This window comes from Mirounga leonina, unplaced genomic scaffold (genome assembly GCF_011800145.1).
Source record: "Mirounga leonina isolate KUSES-001 unplaced genomic scaffold, KU_Mleo_1.0 Mir_92, whole genome shotgun sequence".
Lineage (NCBI taxonomy): Eukaryota > Metazoa > Chordata > Mammalia > Carnivora > Phocidae > Mirounga > Mirounga leonina.
In genome coordinates, this window is record NW_023270852.1 from 11,926,810 (window position 1) to 11,934,959 (window position 8,150).

Below are 8,150 nucleotides of genomic sequence, written 5' to 3' on the forward strand. Positions count from 1 at the left end.
GAGCTGGAGATGGCTGGTTTCTGAAAGCAACGGAGGCCAGGACTAGTCACCTCTCTTGTCACCTAACCCAATCCATGGTCCTACCATTAACCCTCCTGAAACACCACCTGCCGGTGGCTATTTGTCCATTTGAGCTGAGGAGATGAGCAAGAAGGGGTAGGAAGGGGCTAGTTTATGGATAGGGAAGTAAGGGCCTTCTATAGACCAAGGAGTCCATTACTTTGATAATTGAGTCAGAGAGTCCATATTTAGTCCTCTTTGAGGAGCTTTATAAGACTCTATACTAAAGGACCAACCAGAGGCCAAGCCACTAGCTTGAAAAATAAAGCACAAGTTTTATTATTTTTCTTGACCCCTAAAGGGGGTCATGGATATTTTCTATCTCTTCAGTCATACAAGGATGAATCTATGAGTTAGGGTTCTGAAAAATCAAACTTCTGAATGTTATTTCATGAAATAATATATCGAGATTCTGATTTGGCTGGACTCAAGGAGCCTAAGACTTGAAGTTTAAGGTGGAAAAGACCGATTTGCAGATACCCCTTTGTTAAGTGTAGTAGATACCAATGTGCCACCCAAGACTTTCCTTGTGATGGACGTATTGCCCCAACTGAGCCTTTAGCTGCTGGCCTCTTCAGGGATTATCTCAGCCTCAGAAACTTCAAGACCACATCTCATTTAAGGCAGCCCAATGACTGAAGGGGTGAAACATCATGGTTAATGTGGCCCAACTTAGGATAAAACTGAAAGGCCATTCTAAAAACTGCTCCTGGAGGAGTTGGTCAAGGCTACAACTGGATCTGCATCATAGCTTGATTTTTTTTCTCTGCCATCTTTTCCCTCCTTTCCACTCCTTAAATATCCTGCACAACCCTAACATTTGGTACTGGAAGAGATTCGAGAAAGTACATACTCAAGGTAAGATGTTAGAGTTGTAACACCTGCTGCCTGTCAGGTAATGAAGATCCCCATCCCTGTTGTAGGAGAAGCACAGATAACCCCTGGTAGCAGTCTGATCATTAAGATTTACTGATGGTGGGGCACCTGGGTGGCTCAGTTGGTTGGGCGACTGCCTTCAGCTCAGGTCATGATCCTGGGGTCCCGGGATCCAGTCCCGCATCGGGCTCCCTGCTCAGCAGGGAGTCTGTTTCTCCCTCTGACCCTCCCCCCTCATGTTCTATCTCATTCTCTCTCTCAAATAAATAAAATCTTTTAAAAAAAAAAGATTTACTGATGGTGTATTGGGATGATAGGTTGGTGAAAAGTAATACAATTGATTGGTATGGCATAGCAGGCACCTGTCAAAGGTATTCTATTAACATGTGTTCCCTATCTACCTAGGATGAAGATAACAGGAGAACTACTCCATCTGTACAAAAATCAAGATGGTCAGGAGGCTAAGGGCAGTTTATCCAATCAATATTCATAATCCTGTACCTTGTGTTTAGACTTGGAATTTACTAATTGAATGTCTTCCCTCCTGGGAGGAAAAATTCAGCAGAACCTTGGCAAGAGTACATGGTGATGATTCCATTAGTTCTTTCTCCTAAGGGACCTACAGCCATTTATTCTCTGCTAGAGCCCATTATCACCCTCAGGTGCATGGCACACAGCCATTGATTTGGTGGAGGCTTTTCTACAGCTTAAGGGGCTCAGATGCACTTTTCATTCACCTGAAATGGGCACATTGGTAATTTCACCTGAAGGTTGGTTAAATTTCACTTTGTTACAATATAGCTCAGAGTCCTGGAGCTGTGCTCTACCAGTGCTCTGTGATGATGAAAGGGTTCTATCCTCTGTGTTGTTCAATTTAGTAGACAGTAGCCACACATGGCTATTAAGCACTTGAAATGTAGCTTGTTGGAGGCCTTAGGTTACACACACTTCAGAACATGGAAAATGAACACTAGGTAAATACCTAAGTTTGACTCCTAGATTACTTGGTATTTCAAGCCAAAGATGGATGGCTGCTGCACAGTCATCCCACTCAAGAGTAACCTTAAACAGTGAAGAGAAGTAAATCCTCCCAATGGGTACAGCTTCAGCCAGTGCATCCATTTTACGTAAAAGTCTTCATTGTGAGGTTTAAATACATATATATATACTAAAGGGCAATGGCAAATGGCTTGACTCCTAGTCAGAGGCCTAGAAGGAGAAAAACTGAAGACAAGGTGGTATAGGGTAGAGATAGGTGGATGGGCATATGGGTATAGATCAAAGTGTCTTTATAGAGCAAAAAACACCATCAGAAAGCATCTACCAAAAAAGAGTGCTAGTCCTACTGGGTATTTATCCCAAAGATACAAATGGAGGGATCCAAAGGAGTATGTGCAACCCGAAGTTTATAGCAGCAATGTCCACAATAGCCAACTGTGGAAAGAGCCAAGATGTCCATCGACAGATGAATGGATAAAGAAGATGTGGTGTATATATATACAATGGAATATTATGCAGCCATCAAAAGGAATGGGATCTTGCCATTTGCAACAACGTGGATGGAACTGGAGGGTATTATGCTGAGTGAAATGAGTCAATCAGAGAAAGACATGTATCATATGACCTCACTGATATGAGGAATTCTTAATCTCAGGAAACTGAGGGTTGCTGGAGTGGTGGGGGGTGGAAGGGATGGGGTGGCTGGGTGATAGACATTGGGGAGGGTATGTGCTATGGTGAGTGCTGTGAATTGTGCTAGACTGTTGAATCACAGATCTGTACCTCTGAAACAAATAATAAATGTTGAAGGAAGAAGGAAGAAAGAAAGAAGAAGAAAGCAGGAGAGAAAGTATGAAAGGGGGGAAATCAGAGGGGGAGACGAACCATGAGAGACAATGGACTCTGAAAAACAAACAGGGTTCTAGAGGGGAGGGGGGTGGGAGGATGGGTTAGCCTGGTGATGGGTATTAAAGAGGGCACATTCTGCATGGAGCACTGGGTGTTATATGCAAACAATGAATCATGGAACACTACATCAAAAACTAATGATGTATGGTGATTAACATAACAAAAAATTTTAAGAAAAGAGTGCTAGTCAAATAGATACTATATGAAGATCTGCAATGTTTAGCAGTTCTGAAACTGGCACCTCATTTTATACCACTATAGGCCAAAAGAAAAATGTTGTCAAGGGTTAAGATGGCTGCCAACTACCACATACGACCTAAGGCCATATGGAAGTCCATGACATTGCTACATCTCTCCAAAGTTTGGGTTACAGAAGTCTATAGAAGGCCCAGCTAGAAACCACTGGGGTGATAAATTCTATAGATTTGAAAAATAAACCACAGCTTAATATATAGCTGATAGGTTAACCAGAAAAAACATGACCAGCAGAAAAAGCATTTCAAAGTTCAACATTCAACTCACAATAAAAACTCTCAACAAAATGGGTTTGAGGGGAAATATACCTTTTCATAATACAGGCCATATATGAAGAACACAGAGATATCTTATTCAATGGTGAAAAACAGCTTTTCCTCTAAGATCAGGAGCAAAACAAAGATGTCCACTCTTACCACTTATTCCACATTGTACTCTCCCCAACAAGGACCAATTTGGTGGGTAGGAAAATGGTAGAACTCTGTTTCCTGGGCCGTAAGTTTAGTGATTTATTTTCTTAAAGAGGATAGAGAGCTTAAGTTTATGCCTTTTACACAGTCACTCTGCATATACTCTCCAAATACTGGGTTTGTTCTTTGGTTTCTAGTCCTCCATCCTCCTTTGACCCTATAAATTCAGACAATAAAGTAATTTGCCTAGTTCAAGCACCCCTAATGGGAAAGAGTCTTCCTAACTTATCTTGGTAAGATGTTTCATCCAACACAAGCTTCCACAATAGGGACACACTGCCCCCGAAGTAGTTCAGGATCTCCATGGTAGAAAAAGATAAGGTTCCCACAGCATCTTTGTCTCAGGTAAAGGTATGGGACGTGATGGAATTGGGACTGCATGATAAACACTGCCTGGGGCAAATGACAAACTACTGGTGGAGGCAAATAGGAGTCTTCTGGGAGACTGTGGGATTTAAAAATTTTAGAGGTTGGGACATACCCTCAAAGCATGTACATGTGATTATATAATTCTAGGATGGAGGATAGCACTGATCCATCATTAATTAGAAAACAGGGTATCCTGTGTTTGTCCTCAAAAATTATGAAATACATACTCTGTGACTGTATTTCAAGTGTTTAGCTTCAACCCCCACGAAGTTACCCAAAGTCTAAGAAATTACCCTTATCTTCCAGGGTAAGGGAGAATCTGAAGGAAAAGAAGGCATTTCCTAGGGTCAGAGGCCCCCGTTTTACAGACCTTAGACTGAATGGACAGCCATACTTTCTCAGGGCTTTGAGTCCCACACATATAGTAGAAGACTAGAAACTTCAGTGCAGGTGTTTTAAGGACTGGGGGATATGGAATAATTTTTGCCAATAGCTTAGTTCTCCTTACCACTTCTAAGCCAGGATTGCATTTTCATGGTTTAACCATTTAAAAAAAAAAAAAGTGTTGTGATGAGCACTGGGTGTTATATGCAAACAATGGATCATGGAACACTACATCGAAGACTAATGAAGTACTGTATGGTGACTAACATAACAGTAAAAAATGTAAAAAAAAGATTAAGTTTCTTGTGATTTAGAAGTCAATGGTGTGAGGCATGAAACTCTAGAGCAATGCATAAGTAGGCATTATCTTAGTTGGTCCAAGTTGTTTATTGATTTGAGGGGCTTTTAGGAACAAAGGAATCAAACATCACTAGCATGAGTATATAAAAAGTAACAATGGTTGATGATCATTAGGAAGTAGTTATAAGTCATGTTAGAAACAGGAGTAACCTATTACCCAGCTGGTTTCCTCCAGAGAGAACTAAAATGGAATTACAATTGGTATTAAGCTCAGTAGTTGAAAAAAAAAAAAAAAAACTCAGAACTTTGGACTGGAGGATAAAATCCCTGTTCCCAGTCTTTTCTGCTTTCTTCCATGAGGATTTGTCTTATTTCCCAGAAATGAACATTCTGGTCCTTCTTGGACTTATTCCTTCCCAAGAGGAAAAGATTTGATTGTACATTAATAAAGCTGATGCTCTATTCTGATCTGGTTGCTAGTGTCTTTTCCACTGTTAATGTCAACCTCAGGAAGGGGAAGTTTTGTGTTTTGGGAGGGCTGATAACATCTATTCCCACCTGTTTAGAGAAATGAGTTACTGTGTGCAGCACTCATGAAGTCTGCTCAGCTGTTTGATTTCATCTGTTCCTGTATGTTCAGTTAGCCAACATATAGTACATCATTCGTTTGATGTAGTGTTCAATGATTCATTAGTTGGGTAAAACACCCAGTGCTCATCACAACACATACCCTCTTTAATGCCCATCACCCATTTACCCCATCCCCCACCTACTTCCCTTCTGTAACCCTCCATTTGTTTACCAGAGTTCAGAGTCTCTCATGGTTTTCCCCCTCTGATTTCTTCTCATTCAGTTTTTTCTCCCTTCCCCTGTGGTCCTCCACACTATTGCTTTTATTCCACATATGAGTGAAACCATATAATTGTCTTTCTCTGCTTGACTTATTTCAATTATACCCTCCAGTTTTGTCCATGTTGAAGCAAATGGTAGGTATTCATCCTTTCTGATGGCTAATATTCCATTGTATATATGAACCCCATCTTTATCCATTCATCTGTTGAAGGTTATCTTGGCTCCTTCCACAGTTGGCAACTGTGGACATTGCTATGAACATTGGGGGTGTGTGCCCTACCTACATCTGTATCTTTGGGGTAAATATCTAGTGTTCCTTTGAGGTTATGGAGCACAGTGAGCTTGGAGTGGCAAAGAGGAGAGGCTGCTTTGCTCCATTCTCAAGTGGCAGGAATCACAGGATCCTAAGATATGCCTAATCAAGGGCCATCACAGCCTGACACAGAAGACTTCATTTGAGTTACACTGGATCCAGATCAGCTTGCCAAAGGAAGGTAGCTGCAGGTGAGGACAGTCTAACCCTGCTGGGTCAACAGTCTCATTAGTAAGTGTTGAAAGGCTTTTGTGAGCTGCCATATTTAGGGATAAAGTGGTTCTGGAATTTCTTACAAGATACAATTATGAACCTTCATCCTGGAATTGGAGTCTGATGACATGGGTCAACCCTCAAACATTCAGGAAGAATTATCTTTTCATGCAGCCCAAGGAAAAATACTTGGGATCTTCTCTTGTTGTTAGGTAAGAACCCATAATCAGATGTGAGGGCTGAAAGCAGGATGCCAAATTTAGATGCATAATTAAATTCTTTAATGATTTCTCCTGATTCAATTCACCCTATACATTTTTGCTAACTACTTCAGTCCACTTCTAGAAGCTGGTTTGATTTTCCTGCTAAATGGAGTATAGACTCCCTACTACATTGTTGCCTTTATAGCTGGAGTTGCTTCCTGAGGGGGGGAAAAAATCTTGGGAACATAGGCTTTTAAGCCTCCACTACTGCATCACACTACAGACTGCATTGCATAACCTTTCCCCCTAGGGACAGAGCACTGTATCTGAACTTCCTGGACCTTCTTTCCTAGCCCAAACTTAGTGCTGCCCAGCTATCCCATCAAACATGGTATCATTCTTGACCTGCTTCCACTCTCTCTAGGGGATCCTCTCATTTCTGGTCTTTGGTGGGAGTCTCCTTCACTGGTTTTCACTTAGCCAATATATTGAAATATATTCTGCCACTACAGTGTTTCAGCTATTGGTCCTATAGAGGTGAACATGTTCTCATGGTGCGAGTTAGTCTAGCAGGAGAAAGGGCTTCATTAAACAAACAAGTAAAAAACATGGTTCAAGCAAGATTTCTCCAAGCGACAGCTGATAGCTAAGTGATAGAAGACATAACTACACCTAGAAGAACTCTTCCAGACTGAAGAAACTGGAACTGTGAAGATATGGAGGAAGGACAGAGATTGGTATTTCCCAGGAAATAGAGAGTTGGTGTGGACAAACTGTAGAATTGCTGGGGTTCCCAAGTGCTAACTACATTCCTTCTCCTATAGGTACATAAACACTTAAGGCTTGTGAGCCAAGTCAATATTTTAGTGCCTGTTATCAATTAGCTACTCTAAGCTCTTTACATTTGTTTACTCCCTTAGTTTTCATGACCACCTTGTAGTCTAAGTACTATTATCCAGATTTTACAGGCACTGAGCAGCAGAGGTTAGTTTCAGAGGACACACAATTCCTAGGTAGTAGAGCTGTGATTCAAGCCCAGATAGTCTGACATGAGAATCCAGGCTTCTAACAAACATACTCAATTGCCTCACCATAGGAATTGAAGTATTGGTTTGACTAATTAAACTGAATTGGATACAGGACCAAGATCTAAAGCCATTCACCACCTGTCCACTTCTCAATTCAAGGGGATAGTTTAAAGGGCTGAGCAAACACTAGCCCACTTCATAAATAAGTAACCTTTCACCTACAGGCTACAGACGGCACCAGGATTAGAGGCAACTACTTAAGACAATGTGGACAAGTACTTGACTTTTGCAGTCACCATGAAGCCAATGGATTGATAAGCATCCCTTGTGAAAGGGCCAGTTAGAGGTGGAGAGCAGTTAGACGGGTTTCTTTCAATGTTGCTCCCTTCATGGGGGTGTAGAGGTCAGACTTCATGGACATGGAGATTAAGCGGTCATCCTCTCATTGATCCAGCAGTAGAGGCAAGCAGGAATGGGATTCCCATAGTACACCAGAGTTTGTGGGTTCCGAAAACTAGAGACTGTTAAGCAAAGTTCCAACTGCAGGAACCAAATGCAAAGTTCTAAAGGAACCTGGATAAGTCTGAAGATGATCTTTGTGGGCAAGGATAAAAAACCGTTTTGAACATTAGGCAGTTACCGGTGAGGAAGGTGACTGCTTACAAGACCTATTTCCAGAAGGATGGGTGTTTGTGGCTTGTTATTTGACAACCAAGTGATGAATAATATACATTATTAAAGTCATTGCAGAAGAGATTACAAAGACGACCAAGCAACAAGTAACAGCAGCTAGAAGGAAAGAAATATTTTATGTTAGGTTAGTCACCATACAGTACATCATGTTTTTGATGTAGTGTTCCATGATTCATTGTTTACGTATGACACCCAGTGCTCCATTCAATACATGACCCCCTTAATA